The sequence below is a fragment of the Microcebus murinus genome, chromosome X (assembly GCF_040939455.1).
Source record: "Microcebus murinus isolate Inina chromosome X, M.murinus_Inina_mat1.0, whole genome shotgun sequence".
Lineage (NCBI taxonomy): Eukaryota > Metazoa > Chordata > Mammalia > Primates > Cheirogaleidae > Microcebus > Microcebus murinus.
Genome location: NC_134136.1, coordinates 9,526,889 through 9,542,906, shown reverse-complemented (window position 1 = coordinate 9,542,906; position 16,018 = coordinate 9,526,889). Strand labels below are relative to the sequence as shown.

General features: G+C 37.7%; 1 long non-coding RNA gene across 2 annotated transcripts in view; it reads right to left on the bottom strand.

The window, feature by feature from the left end:
* Positions 1 to 1,525: 1,525 nt before the first annotated feature.
* LOC142865875 (uncharacterized) overlaps positions 1,526 to 16,018 on the bottom strand; it is a 74,993-nt gene continuing 60,500 nt past the window's right edge. The window contains exons 1-4 of one of the 2 annotated variants that reach the window (XR_012915963.1): positions 15,283 to 15,431; positions 10,363 to 10,478; positions 9,021 to 9,048; positions 1,526 to 2,774 (exon numbers count right to left, since the gene is read on the bottom strand). This is a non-coding gene — a long non-coding RNA (uncharacterized LOC142865875). Of the gene's footprint in view, positions 2,775 to 9,020; positions 9,049 to 10,362; positions 10,479 to 15,282; positions 15,432 to 16,018 lie in introns of those variants that run through there. The other variant, XR_012915962.1, reaches the window with a different exon arrangement.

The window sequence follows — 16,018 nt, the reverse complement described above, 5'->3', positions numbered from 1 at the left end:
TATTGTGCAGAATCTTCTGTAAACCAGCATCGAGTTTTCTCTTCTTTCAACTCATCACAGAGAATTTTCCATGAGGCCATGAATGCAGGCTGGGAGAGAAAAGGCAGTGTAGCAGGAGTGGGCATTTGGGCTACTTCTTCATGTAACTTACTTATGCCTTCAGGGCTTGTTATAGCCTAGTATCATATACACCATATCCATTTGATGATGGAGTGCTGCTGTGAATGCCTAATTTTCTGGTGTGATGGGTCAGACAACATTCAGTTTATGATGCACAGCTAGGGTTACATGTAATTTGGTAGCTGATGGTTAAGTATTCAGTCTCCACTGAGGCCCAATAGCAAGCCAAAAGCTGCTTCTCAAAGAGTAGTTATTTGCCAAAGATGATATGGCTTTGCTCGCAGATCCTAAGGGTCTGTGCTGTGATTCACATATAGGGGCTTTCCAAAGGCTCCAAACACCATGGCTATCTGCCACTGACACTTGAAGCATCGTTGGATCTGCTGGATCATATTACCCAAGTGGCAAGGCACCTTGCACAGCAGCCTGGACCTGTTGCAGAGCCTTCTCTTACTCTGGGCCTCACTTAAAACTATCATGCTTTCTAAAAAGTCAGTAAATGTTTTGAGTATCACATCCAAATGAGAAATATGTTATCTCTAAAATCCGAAGAGGCCCACTAGGCATTGTGCCTCTTTTTTGGTTGTAGGAGGGGTCAGACATAGAATCTTTCCAGTCATTTATGTTGCACTTGAGCTGGGAATTTGAAGCCTTGAGCTCATCTTTTCCTTTCTTCACATTGTCCAGTGTAATTAGGACCAACCAGCCAATCTTGTTATATTCATTGGTTTTACAAATATGTTCTAAGGTATGAAAATACGGTTCACCCTGAACCTTGCCTCATTTAGGAATTTTTGATTGGAAGTATCCAATAGTGATGTCTTGCATGTATCTACTGCCACATCACACCATGGACTATTAGTGCCCTTTTTACTACTAGAAATGAGTCATTAATGCCCTTAAACCTAATCAGATTAGAGAACTAATTCCAGAAACCCCAGAACCAATTCATAAAACTTATCCTTAAGATTCTGTTCCTCTAGAATGATTATCTACACCAAAATCAATATCAGTATCAGCCAGGGTTCTTCAAAGAAATACAACCAATACAATATAATATTTTCTTAATTTTTTTAATTTTAAGTAATTGGCTCACATGATTGTGGGGGCTGGAAAGTCCAAAATCTGTAGTGTAGGGCAGCAGGCCAAAATCTCAATCAAGAATTGATGTTCTAATCTTGAATCTGAAGTCTGTAGGACTGGCCAGTAGCTTGAAAATTCAAGCAGGATTTCTGTGTTACTATGTTTAGACAGAATTCCTTTTTCTCCTAGTAAACCTCAATTTTTCTCCTTAAGGCCTTCAGCTGATCGTATGAGTTCTACCCACACTATTGAAGGCAATATCTTTTATTTATTTTTATTTTCTTTTTTTTTTCTTTTCTTATTGGTTCATAGAAATAATATCTTTTATTTAAAGTCAACTACAGTTGACACTTGAAAAACATGAGGGTTAGGGACACCAAAACCCACACACTCAAAACTCCATGTATAACATTTGACTCTCTAAAAATGTAACTAATAATAACCCACTGTTGACCAGAAGTCATATCAATAACATAAACAGTCCATTAACATGTATTTTATATGGCATATGTATTACATACTATATTCTTATAATAAAACAAGCCAGAGAAAATAAAACATTAAGAAAATCATAAGGAAAAGAAAATATATTTACTATTCATTAAGTAGAAATGGATCATCATCCCTGTCATCTTCATATTGAATAGGTTGAGGAGGAGAAGATAGAAGAGGGGTAGGTCTTACTGTCTCAGGGGTGGCAAAAGCATAAGAAGAAAATCCACATGCAAATGGATCCTTGCAGTTCAAACTTGTATTGTCCAAGGGTCAACTGTAATTGTAAATGTTAACCACATCTACAAAATACCTTCACGGCAACATTGAGATTAGTGTTTGACTAAAAAACTGGGCACTATAGCCTAGCCAAGTTGACATATATAATTAACCATTACAGGCTGTCTCAAGACAACATTCTGAAATAAATTTTATAAAAGAGATACACATTGAAGATCCTTAAAAATAGTCCAATTGGGTAAATAAGTGATTTCAGCACTTTTGTGGCTCCATAACAGAAATTTAGCAAGAGCAAAACTTGCCTGCCAATGCCAATAGAAGAGATGCTAAGGTCTTTGAAGTACTCTAGCTGATAAAGGAAACATTCAACAATTACAGTAATCCAGATGATCTTAGAAGCCACCCTGGCACATCTAACAGTCCTTATGTGGCGTGTTTCTCCTGGAAGGAAAGTAATCAGAAAGGCCTCAAGGCTGATACAGCTGAGTAAAAGGGAACTGACATGTACATTTGCAATCTGGAAATTCTGCCTCAAGGTTGATTGAAAAGATGATAATATTTCACTCTTTATCACATATTGAATCATGGCAGCAAAGATGCTACAGCCAATGAAAATGTCTGCCTGAGCTATGTTACTAATAAACACTGCAGTGGATTTTCTGGATACAGACGGTGATGTCAATATCAGTGTGACATACAGACTGGCAAACAATCCCAGCAGAGTGATGATGATGTTTGTAGAAGGCAGGATTAGATACTGAATGTATTTGAATGCCAGGTATCTTCGAAGATCTTTCATATGGTCTCGATTTGTAAAAATACCAAATTGGGCAGGATTCCTGTAGTAGAGAAGAAATGTTATGTAAGGGGTTGATGCAAAACAACAACTTAAAGTCACTTAAAACTATGGTTTGGTCCAGATAATTCAATGTTTTAGCAAGCTACCATGTTAATATCTTTCCTGTGGAAAGATCTGATTTCATACTAGGTCATGCTGCTATGTGAAATTACATCTTTCTTTTGGTGACAATTGATGGCAAAGGCAAAACCTGACTTTTATTTCAATGTTTCCTACACATAAATTGATATATTTATTTATGTTTGATCTTACTCTTCTGATTATTTAGCTTATGTAAAGAATTAGAAGATATTTTCATGTTCAGACAGCTGTATATATCAGCATCAGAGAAAAGAACTTGGGGCAGGTGTTTGGTAGAAGAAGGATAAGATTCCTCTTGGTTTATGCTATAGAAAAGAGATAGAAATTTTTATAATTAAGTTTCTTTTGTTAAAGGAACAGATTTAAAGAAAACCTGAAATGTGTTTTCCCTTCCTCTAATCAGAAGGCACTGGTCAAAGTTAATAACTGCTTCTCCTATAGCACTCAAATAATTATTCACATTGGTATTCTTCACATTTGAAAGTAGCATACCTGGAAGATCCTCTCTGCTCATCTGAATCCTCTTTTATGTCCTCTACAATGTCTAATCCCATAGCACTAGCATAGAGCCTTGTGTGAGGTAGATATTCAAAACATAACTGATGTATTGAGCTTCCTCATGAGGAAAGCATAAAATATTGATGGCACAACTCAAATCATGCATGTTCTTTATGTCTCTCCCTCTCCCTCCTTCTCTTACTACCCCCCTCTCTCTTTATCCCTCTGTCTCGCTCTCATTAAAATAGTTGGAGATATTGGTGAGGAGATAGTGCATGTTAATTTTGATGTAGTGACTTGACATGTTAAATAGAAGGTAAATTGCAGGTTGAATTGATGTAAAACCTGAAGGGAAGTATTACAAGGGTGACTTTACTTCGGAGAAAGCTACATAAACAACTTATGTCTCTCATAAGTATCTCAAAATTCCAGGCTGCTAAGACTTACTAACTAGGTTTGGTGATATTTGACATTAACAGTTCCAACCCTTGGACAAACATACAGTTTGTTTCTGATATATAAATCTGTTTAAAAACATCATGGATCCCAAGATTTATGACTAAGTGAAAATACCCACAGGAGTCAGAAATTCAAACACCTTTGGGATCCAGAAAGGCAAACTAAATGAGTCTCTGTCTGACAGGAGGTAATCAGCTTTAGCCTGTCATTGTCATCAAATAGTACTGCCATACATTTTAAATTTTCAACAGCCTGAAGTTGAACTTTCAGGTACAATCACTCAATTTTAATGTGGGTAATAAATTCAAAACTATTTGTTTATTTGTTTGATGCTTTGTTTTGTTTTAACACCATGTAAACCAAAGACCAATTACCACTTTGCAAATTTTAGATTGAGTCCTGTAAATGTCATACCAAACAAGTAAGAAAATTAAAGGCCAATATCTCTGATGAACATAGAAGCAACAATTCTCAACAAAATTCTAGAAAACCAAATTCAACAGTTTATTTAAAGGATTATACACCATGATGAAATGAGATGTATCATTGCTATACAAGAAGAAGTCATGATTTCTTTTAATATTTCACACTGCCCTATGAGATATAGGTATTACTGACTCCATTTTACAGATGACAAAACTAATGCTTTGGCAGATTAAGTAATTTGATCAAAGTTACATACAACTAAGAAGTGATGGAACCACAGAAACCAGGCTTGTCTAACTACCAAACTTTTCTTCTTTCTGTTCTAACATATTGTTTTCCTAAGAGTTAACAGGAGGTTATATTCGGATCCCTTTTATTAATGTACAATTGCAGGCTGGGATTTCAACACTCACACAGTAAAAAAATAATCAAATGTAGTATTTTTATTATCTCCCTACCTTTCAAGCCCTTAACACTCATTCTTATTATTACTACTAAAGTAAATTTGAGGTATTTTTACCATCTTTCAGATAATACCAATTCCCATAAAACAGAAGACCTTATTGATACTGTTTCCAAATCCCATCTGAAGTATTTAAATTTTAGAGCTTCCCCTTAAAGCAAAAATCTTTAAATACTCTTATTTCTCCTATTATGGGGAACAAAACCTCACATTATCAGTTCTTTCTCTCTAGGCATATTGCTTATTAGCCAACAAAAATCATATTAGAGCTAAGTCTTCAGGCAGCCTTATTAAAGAGCTGATTTTACAGGTAAATTTTCCTCTGCTTCTCCCTACTCCCCATCCCACACCATCACTTTCTCATATACATGTGAGTAATAATTATTAACTATTAAGCAACTCCAAAGGAGGCACAAGGCTCCTCTTCCTCACCTCTGGTCAATGATACCCACAATTAATTAGAAATTAACACCAGATGCTCACAGAGGCAAAAAAAATACCCCCAAATTGACATAGACTGAAGTACTAAGATACCTAAAAAGTTTTATGGGCCTATTTGCAGTATTGCACTTCAAAGTAAAACATAACCAAACAATTAATGAGTAAAATTTGAATGACATATGCAAGGAAAGATATCTCCTAATTGCTTTATTTTTCCAATGATGCCTTTTGTGCATGTTCTATAGTGTTTAAATAATCCACTTTGATCAAAATACTCAATGAGTAGTCTTAAAGGACAGGACCACAAAGTTCTGTGTCATAGTGAGCCCAATTTCCACCAAAATTACTAGGCAAACCTGGACCTGTTGTGTAAAGGAGCAGGGGACCAGCTGTCACCAGAAACTTCTATATAGACCTGGAAACTATTTAATGAGAACCTACATGTCCAGAACCTGTTCAAGTCAATGTAATATCACACCACTTTGAGGGAAAGGAGAAAAAGAGAGGTATGGTTAATATACACAAGGAGTTGACAGTCTGCTTCAGTTGGTGGTGTCCTTCATGGAAACATTTATTAAGCACCAACTAAGATTTCTCCAACATGAAAACAAGCCCCACAGGGGATGTAAAGATGATTAAGATGTATTCTCCTTCCCCCAAGAGTGTTTTCAAATACCTGATGAGAATTTACTCAAAGAGTGTTTTCAAATCCACCTTAAATTCAACAGATTCCCAAGGCTAGAACCAAGAGGAGACAGTCTCAATTAAATCTATAGTTGTGAAATTATAATGCGGGTTTAAAAGATTTTCACAGGAAAAGTTACAAAATAAAGGGTTGTAGTGCATGAAAGTCTCTCTTTCCCTGTGTCTCCCAATGTCAGATTGTTTCTCTCAGGGTTATTTTGAAGTAAAATTATTAAAAAGTTTATCTTTAATGTTAGCCTGGACTTTCCTAACTTGTCCCCCACTTAGACTCTGCATTCATATCTTCCCTGTTCCCTGACACACTCCATCATGCTTTCCTCACTCCAAACCTTTGCTCACAATATTCCTCCCTGCCTAGATCACTCTCCTTCATGTGACAACACTACCTATCTTTCAAAGTCCATTAAAAATGCTAACTACGTGTAAATGAATGAAACTTTCCCCAATACCCACATTTTCCTGGGCTTGCATTTGCCCTCACTGGTTTTGATCTCTCCCTGATTGCAATCTTTGAGAGTTGGAACTATATATCTTTGTCTCTCTCTACTGTCTCCTATCTTCTACCCAGACTCATTTTCCCAATGAAAGAGACATCAAAGCTATCCACTGAAAATGAAGAAGCAGGTATTGTATGGGGCCTTAAATAAAGTGGTAAAATTAATCTAAAAAGTCAAATCCCTCTTATTCCCCTAATTTATTTACCCATTCACTTCTATTATGCCTACCAAATTATCTACATCCACACCCATCCTTGCCTCTTTTCCCCTAGTCTCAAATGTAGAAATAGTTTCCTTCCACTCAAACAAATTCTCCCTTGACTTCTCTATTTGTGACATCCCCTCCAACCTCCTCCAGAACCTTACTTCATCAGACATCCTCATCTACTCTTTCAGCCTATAAGCATGCTCAACTCTCTTCCAACCTATAGACTCAAACAAGAAACTTTCTATGTCTCCATAGTCCTTACTTTCTCTCTACCTGTCTCCTCTTTGAAACCACCAAAATTCTTGAAAGACTTTTATCTACCTTCACTGTCACCACTTTCTCATCTTCCATTCTCTTCAACTTATGTAGTCCAACTTCCACCCTCAATGTTCCAATCACTCTCCTTTCACAAAGGCTATCAATCACCTGTCAAATGCAAGGATCTTTTCAATACTTCTATTAATGGACTTCTTTGCTGCATTGACATTCATGATTATGCCTTCCTAGTTGTTACACTGTATTTCTTTAGCTTCCACCATACCATAATTTTTATGCCTCTCTAACCTCTCTGCCTCCTTCTTTGACTCTTGATCTTCATTCACTCCTAAAAATGTTGGTTCTTCCTAGCATTTCATCATCAGTCCACTTCTTTCTATATACATTTGTATACAACTCTGTATCTTTGGCCAAGATCTCCCTTTTAAACTTCAGAACCAAATATCCATCTACCTGCTAGATCTCTCTACTAGGATGTCTTAAAGATACCTCAACCCAGAGAAACGCAAACATTATTTCTGATTTTATCTTATCTTGTGCCACCCTCTCCAAGCTCATATTCAATATAAATTCTGCCAGTTTTACCTTATACAGACTTTTAAAACTCTTCCCTTATCTCTTCTTCTGTCCTCTCTACTTTTACTTCCACTACCTTTGTTCAGAACCTCATCAACTTATACCTGGATCATTGCAACAACTCCCTATCTGATCTCTTGGAATCCAAACTTGCTCCATAATTGTTAAAGTGGTTAAATATATATACTCTGGAGTCAAACTGCCATGGTTCATTTCCTAGCTCTATCACTTATTAGCTGTGTGTGCTGGATAAATTACTTAATCTTTCCCAACCTATGAAGAAGAGATAATAATATTATCTAACTCATAAGGATGTTTTAAGGATTAATTATGCTAATATACAAACAAAGGCCTTGGAGGAATGCCTGGCATAGTAAGGATCATCGTAAGTATGAGCTGTTGTTGTTATAGTCAAATGTGATCAGAAAATTCCACTGTTAAAAATCCCCATCATTGGTTTACATGACCTAAAAGATATAATCTAGGTTCTTACGCATGGAACTTCATGATAGATTCCTTGCCAACTTCTCCTGAACCATCTCTTACCACCCTCTAGCTCAAACTTTATACTCCAACACACAAGGACTCATAAATACACACACACTATGCCAATTCTCTCTTTCTCTCACACTGTTTCCTTTCCTTGAAATTCCTTTCCTCCTAGCCTTCACCTGGATGGCTACTAGTCATCCTTTACAACCCAGCTTACCTTCCAAGGTGACTGTTATTAGTAATGACATTACAATTATGATTGGCTAATTTTAGGGGGTTGTGATTTTGTAAAGTTGGTAAGGCTATAGATTTTAGGAAAAAAATTTAGTTGTTTCTACTTGTCATGTATGTCCTAGAATATCTCTCATATTAATAAAAATACTGATTAGCAACAAATGATTAGTCTATTATTTAATAACAGTGCTTATAGTAAAATTCTTTATCATGAAAAATTCAGATTCGGCCATCAACTTTTCCAGGCTGGGTTAGGTATGCCTTCTCTGTGCCGCTGTAATACTCCACATATATCTATCTGCTGCATTTACTCATGGTTTTACAATTATTCATTTACTTGTACCCCTCTAAACTATGATTCCCTTGCATACAGGAAAGGCTCTCATACTGGATGACTATCCTAATTTCAGGCATGTAATAGGTACTCAGTAAAGTGTAATGAATGAATAAATGTAGAAAGGCATGTCTTTAGAGTCCTCAATCATCCATTCAACATACCCTTACCGGGTACCTTTTATATAGCAGGCAGAAAAACTGTGCTAAGCAGTAGAAACATGAAGATAAATTAGACCTTGTCTGGCTTACCAGGAGCTCGAAGTCCTGCAGAGGGACAAATAAGTATATTAAAGTACAGGGTGATAAGCGCCATATACTTGAAGTCATAGTAGCAATGACTTCAACACTGCCACTGCCAACCTTTTCTTGTTTCTTCTGCCCTCTCATTCTGGGCTATTCCTGATGTACCTCTCTTTACTAATTTCCATCAAGTACATCATTGGCATGCATTCTGAGAAGTGAGCACCCCACCTAAAATATTTTAAGGAAGAGTTTTTGAAAATTTATAAAGCAGGGAAAGCTTTATACACTTACATAATTCCAGTGACCATCAGAACTGAGACTGAAGGAAAAATACAAAGAAAGAAAATTTTAGCAACTACAAAACAGTTTTTCCATAACCAAGAATCCACATTTTTTAGTAAACACCATAAAATTCCCATTCATTATGCCATGCCCAAAGTATAACTCCTTCAAAAGCTGCTACCACTAAATGATATGTACTTTTCATTTTTCATCTAGTTACTTAGACTCATTCATTTAACTAATATTTCATAAAGGCTTACTCTGTTCTAGACACTAAGGATAGAATAGTATATAACAAAAACATGGCCCACCTTCACAAAACTTATAGACAAGTGAAGGAGATGGTCCATTGAGGAGTCAAATTTATGATACAGTTAGATAAGTGTATTTTACATAATATCCCATTTCCATCTTTGTTAAATCAGTGTTGATTATATTAGTTTGAAAACCATTGCACCTCCTACCCATGACCCTCATCAGACAATGAACGTGCTTATGTTCTCACAAGTGAAATCTGGCCACTGGCACCTCATTCATAGCATTCAAACATCTCTAGTAAATTTGATCCAGCAATTCCACTACTGGGGATCTACCCAAAAGATCAAAAGGCACTTTATGAAAAAGATACCTGCACTCGAATGTTTATAGCAGCACAATTCACAATTGCAAAGCTGTGGAAACAACCCAAATGCCCATCAATTCATAAGTGGATTAATAAAATGTTGTATATGTATACCATGGAATACTACTCAGCTTTAAGAAACAATGGTGATATAGCACCTCTTGTACATTCCTGGATACAGCTGGAACCCATTCTACTAAGTGAAGTATCTCAAGAATGGAAAAACAAGCACCACATGTACTCACCAGCAAATTGGTATTAATGGATCAACACCTAAGTGGACATATAGGAGTAACATTTATCGGGTGTCGGGAGGGTGGGAGGGAGGAGAAGGGATGGGTATATACAACCACAACAGGTAAGATGTGCAACGTTTGGGGAATGGACATGCTTGAAGCTCTTACTCGAAGGGGGTGGGGGGCATGGGCAACATATGTAACCTTAACACTTGTACCCCCATAATACGCTAAAATAAAAAAAAATAAATAAATTTTTAAATAAAAAATAATAAAAGCATAGGCAGGCAGACAGCTAGCCTAATTGCCTAATTTATAGTAATGTGCTCATGGGTTCTCTTCCCTAATTAAACCTTCATCTTAGCAATAGCCTTCTAGAGTAGTAATGCCTCAAATATATAGCTTATAAGTTTAATGCTACTGAATTTTAGGAACTCTGTCCAGTCTGAGAAGGATATTTGTAGTTATAATAGTCTTTGGGGATACTTCTCACATTATATCGCATAGACATGGATGCATTCCAAAATCCTCTGTGTTGTAGATCAACCACCGCCTTTTTTTTCTCTTCTTGTTACCCAGCAGATTTCAGCTGGTAGTCAGTCACTTTCACTGTGGGAGAATAAAAAGAAAATTCAAGACATCTATGAATTTGGTTTCCTTCAGAATAGTTAAGCTTGGTTGAGATCTTTGCAAATCAAAAACCATTGTGAGTTCTTTTGATGCCTCTTTTAGGGACCCTAATAACAAGGCCAGCCTTCTCAGTAGGCAAAGCAAGGATCAGAAAAGTAATATGATTTCAGGTTCTCCAGAACTTACACTTTCCTTTATCACTCAAGCAACTCCCCAAGCCCCTTAACAATCACAGTGCAGGGAAATTTATAAAGCAGGGAAAGCTTTATACACTTACATAATTCCAGTGACCATCAGAACTGAGACTGAAGGAAAAATATAAAGAAAGAAAATTTTAGGCTACAACTACTCAACTTTGCCGTTGTGGCAGCCACATAAACAAATGAGGAAGGCTGTGTTCCAATACAAATGTATTTATGGACAAAGAAATTTGAATTTTACTTAATTTTTATTGTTCCAAAATACTATTTTTTATCCTTTTCAACCATTTAATAACGTAAAAACTATTAGCTCATAGGCTATTTAAAGGCAGATGGGGAAGAGAGTCAAGATGGCGGATGAATAAAACCGCCAGACAGAGTGTCTCTGCAGAAAAGACAGATTCTAGCAAAAATTAGAGGAAAGAAGCAAGAAGACAAGCATACAACAGACAAGGGCCGGAAGGAGGGGTACCTGAGACCCCAAGAGACTCCACGGGAGGAGGCTGCGGAGAAGAACTGGAGGCTGAGACCACCGGAGCAGCCCAGAGACCAGCGGCAAGGGTAGGTGGATTTGCTGTTTACCCTCACCTGCATTCGGGACTGCTGGTGGGCTCCCCAGCGGGTGGAGAGACCTGCGGACACCAGCCCAGAGACTGCCGCTGCCAGCCAGTGGTGAGCCTGTAGCAGACGTGGCACCAGGTTCCCAACTTCCTCTAGGCACCTCCATGTGCACAGACCCGAGCAGCACGGCAGGCGCCATATTGCCTCCTCCTCCCCTCCGCCGACCCTACCCAAGGCTGCCCAGAGAGACACTACAGCCACCAGCCAGAGGCACCTCCAGGGAACGGGACCTTCCCTTTTGGGACCCTACAGCTGACTCAGGGGAACTCAGACTGTGAGCTCCCTACCCGCCAGCCCTCCCAGGTGCTGCTGGCACCGTGTTCCCAGGAGAATGGTGCCGACTAAGAGGCTGAGAGACATAGACCCAGCTTGGGCTCCCTGTGGGTGAATTGGGACCAGAAATCCTCTCCCTGGTGGAATACAGTTTGAACTCTGGGACCCAGAGGTCGGACCTGCAGACCAGATCCCCTGCACCGAGGGCTAGCATTGCCCGGGGCAGAGAAGGGTTATAGGTGAACAGCCTACTGAGGTCTGTGTGCCTCCAGGGGCGGATCGGCATCCTAGAGGGCAACCCTCCTCCCAGGAGGAGGCCGTGCGCCCAACCCAGGTGGCCAAACTATACTACAAAGCTGTAGTAATTAAAACAATATGGTATTGGCACAAAAATAGGAATATTGACCAGTGGAACAGATGTGAGAATCCTGATATAAAACCATCCTCATATAGCCATCTAATCTTTGACAAAGCAGACAAAAACATACGCTGGGGAAACGAATCCCTCTTCAATAAATGGTGCTGGGAAAACTGGATAGCCACCTGTAGAAGGCTAAAACAGGACCCACACCTTTCACCTCTCACAAAAACCAACTCACGCTGGATAACAGTCTTAAACCTAAGGTATGAAACTATTAGAACTCTAGAGGAAAAAGTTGGAAACACTCTCCTAGACATCGGCCTGGGCAAAGAGTTTATGAAGAAGTCCCCAAAGGCAATCACAGCAGCAACAAAAATAAATAAATGGGACATGATCAAACTACAAAGCTTCTGCACAGCCAAAGAAATAGTCATGAAAGTAAACAGACAACCTACAGAATGGGAGAAAATTTTTGCATCCTGTGCATCCGATAAGGGACTGATAACTAGAATATACTTAGAACTCATGAAAATTAGGAAGAAAAAATCAAATAACCCCATTAAAAAGTGGGCAAAGGACTTGAACAGAAATTTTTCTAAAGAAGACAGAAGAATGGCCAACAAACATATGAAGAAATGCTCAACATCTCTAATCATCAGGGAAATGCAAATCAAAACCACAATGAGATATCACTTAACCCCAGTGAGAATGGCCTTTATCAAAAAATCTCCAAACAATAAATGCTGGCGTGGTTGCGGAGAGAGAGGAACACTCCTACACTGCTGGTGGGACTGCAAACTAGTTCAACCTCTGTGGAAAGCAATATGGAGATACCTTAAAGCGATACAAGTGAATCTACCATTTCATCCAGCAATCCCATTGCTGGGCATCTCCCCAAATGATCCAGTGACACTCTACAAAAAAGACACCTGCACTCGAATGTTTATAGCAGCACAATTCATAATTGCAAGGCTGTGGAAACAGCCCAAGTGCCCATCAATCCAAGAATGGATTAATAAAATGTGGTATATGTATACCATGGAGTACTATTCAGCTCTAAGAAACAACGGTGATATAGCACATCTTATATTTTCCTGGTTAGAGCTGGAACCCATACTACTAAGTGACGTATCCCAAGAATGGAGAAACAAGCACCAGATATATTCTCCAGCAAACTGGTATTAACTGAGTAGCACCTAAGTAGACACATAGGTACTACAGTAATAGGGTATTGGGCAGGTGGGAGGGGGGAGGGGGGCGGGTATATACATACATAATGAGTGAGATGTGCACCATCTGGGGGATGGTCATGATGGAGACTCAGACTTTTGGGGGGAGGGGGGAAATGGGCATTTATTGAAACCTTAAAATCTGTACCCCCATAATATGCCGAAATAAAAAAAAAAAAGAAAGAAAATTTTAGCAACTACAAAACAGTTTTTCCATAACCAAGAATCCACATTTTTTAGTAAACACCATAAAATTGTCATTTCTTATGCCATGCCAAAGTATAACTCCTTCAAAAGCTGCTATCACTAAATGATATGTACTTTTCAAATGAAATGAAATCTATTTGGTGGTGTATCAGAAGCTTTTTGGTAGCTCTGGTGACAACCAATGTGGTTTGATTAAAGGGTGGCTCAAAAGATTCCCCTTTTCTAAAATGTCTTTCTCTCATCAATCTACCACAGTACATAAAATTCTCTCAGTATCTAATTTCAGTTAAAATACTAAATGTCCCTGTTATGGCACAGAGGCTACTTTGGAAAAAGAATCCCTTAACTGATTCTATAAACTCCAATGGTCCTGAAAAAGCAAAAAGAAAATTTCAATGAAGTATAATCAATAAATGTATTGAACGCCATAGTTTCAGGCAAAAAAAAAAAAAAATAAAAAAATAAATGTATATAAATGCCTGCTATTTGCAAGGTAGTGTATTAGGTTCTGGGTTTAGACAAATGAAAAGACATAGGTTCTGCTTTCAAGGAGTTTACAAGTGGAATAAAGGTAAGGGCATTGGGTACAGTATGAAATACTGAAAGGCAGGAATTTTAAAATGTAAAGATACAGAAAAGGTAAATAAATTCCCAAGAAAAAATATTCTTTATATCTCACTTTTTTCAAAAGGAATTGAATCAAAAAAGACAAACATGAGCAGGTCACACCTGAGATACTTTCTGTCAACCATACCTATATTCCTTTTTCCCCTTTCCTTCCCTTGTTCATTTTCAAGACAAGGCTAGATTTCTTGTTTTCATCTCAAAAAACTAGAAACTTCTCCTTAGCACGAAAAGTTAACAGTGATAATCTTAGTCAAGTCATGACATTTTGTACCTTTGTACAACAGAAAAGGGATTCCTTGATTAGTAATGCTCATAGGGAACTGGGTTAGAGCAGGAAACTGAGTCAGACAACTGCCGTGAAGAATTCTGTCGATAGCCATCTCCCCTTATCTAGGCTATAAATGCCACTTCAAAGACCCCTGCATGAGTGAATGCGTGCAAATATAAACTTACACTTCACCTCAGAAGGATGTGAAACCCAGCAACTCCTGACTGCACCCAAAATACGTAACTTTAACTGTTATAAAAAAATAACCTAAATATGTTTATTATGATAATTGTGGTAATGGTTTCAAGGGTGTATGCATACGTGTAAATCCATCAATTCCATGCATTAAATGTGCAAATTTTTGTATAACAATTATATCTCAATAGAACTGTTAAAAAAGAGAGATGTAAATAAATTCCCAAAACAAAGCAACCTGAAATACGATTAGCTGAGCTAAAGATGGTGCATTTATACTGTTTACAGTTGTCAAGCTGAACTGTAGGCATTTTTACATACAAAAAAGGAAATTCTTATTTATTATTTTATGGAAAGACCAAGTTAATATTTCTTTTTAAATCAGACTATCCAAACCAAAAATGGAAACTATAACACCAGAGATGGTAGGATTGACCATCCAATTTAGAGTTTCTGAATAGGAAAATATAGCCCACTAATTACAGCACAAAAGATAGGAATGTGCAGGATAAAGACATGGCACTATGCCCTCAATTACTTTAGAATATAGTCAGAAAGAACATGAACATGCTCATATGCACAAACACACACAGACACGCAAATCTGCTAACAAGCAATGGTAGGTACTAAACAAGTACATTCGGGTGCAACAATTTAAGGCAAAAAATCATGTTGCCATCTGTTGGCAATTTGGTTACATTTTTTCTTCCAGCTAGCTGTGTACACATGCTTTAAGGGATTAGCTACAGATATGCTCAATGTTTCTAATTAAACATTTTCAAAAAATAGATGTTATACTTACGTGATGGGGTGAACTCCAACCAGAGACTCTCCCTCAGTCATCTGTGTAACTGAATGGTACCAGGGCAAAATTCTGTTTATATCTCTTCTTCCGCATGATATATTTAGCTGTAAACCATGGGTAAGCTGTTCAATCTACATGGGTCTCTAATGAATTTGCTCATAGCAAATTTCACAGGAAATATCTGAATCACCACTGTTAATAACTTTTTGTGTAATCTGGAAAAGGTGATGCTTCTATTTTTGCTGCATAACTCAGCAACTTCTTGCTTTCCCTTTGCAGATTTGAGTAATGCAGTCTTCATTGGTTTGAACAACACATAAAGTTTTGAAAAAGTTAAAGTTTGGCTATCTCAAATCCTTTGTGAAAGAAGGCAGGGTAAAAGTTAAGTAAATATATACAGATAATTAAAATAAATTAAAATTGACCTTCAAGGTAGAGTAAGAGTCTTAAGAAGGATATAATACCATGAAATTTGAAAGTTCTGTTTGTTTTCATAAGAGTCTATGTCAAGAGGTATAATTTTTTCTTTTATTTTTTGTCCTTTCTTTTTACTGTATGTGTGTCTATCTATGTGTATATCATAGAGAGGAGAGAGAAGTATAAGGGAGGGAAGGAGGGAAGAAAAAACAGGGAGATATAATGGAAGAAGGAAGGGAAGAGAGAGAGACAGGAACAGGGACGGGGACAAGGGAGAGAACACACAAAAACAGACACTAAACTACAGTAGGGCTTT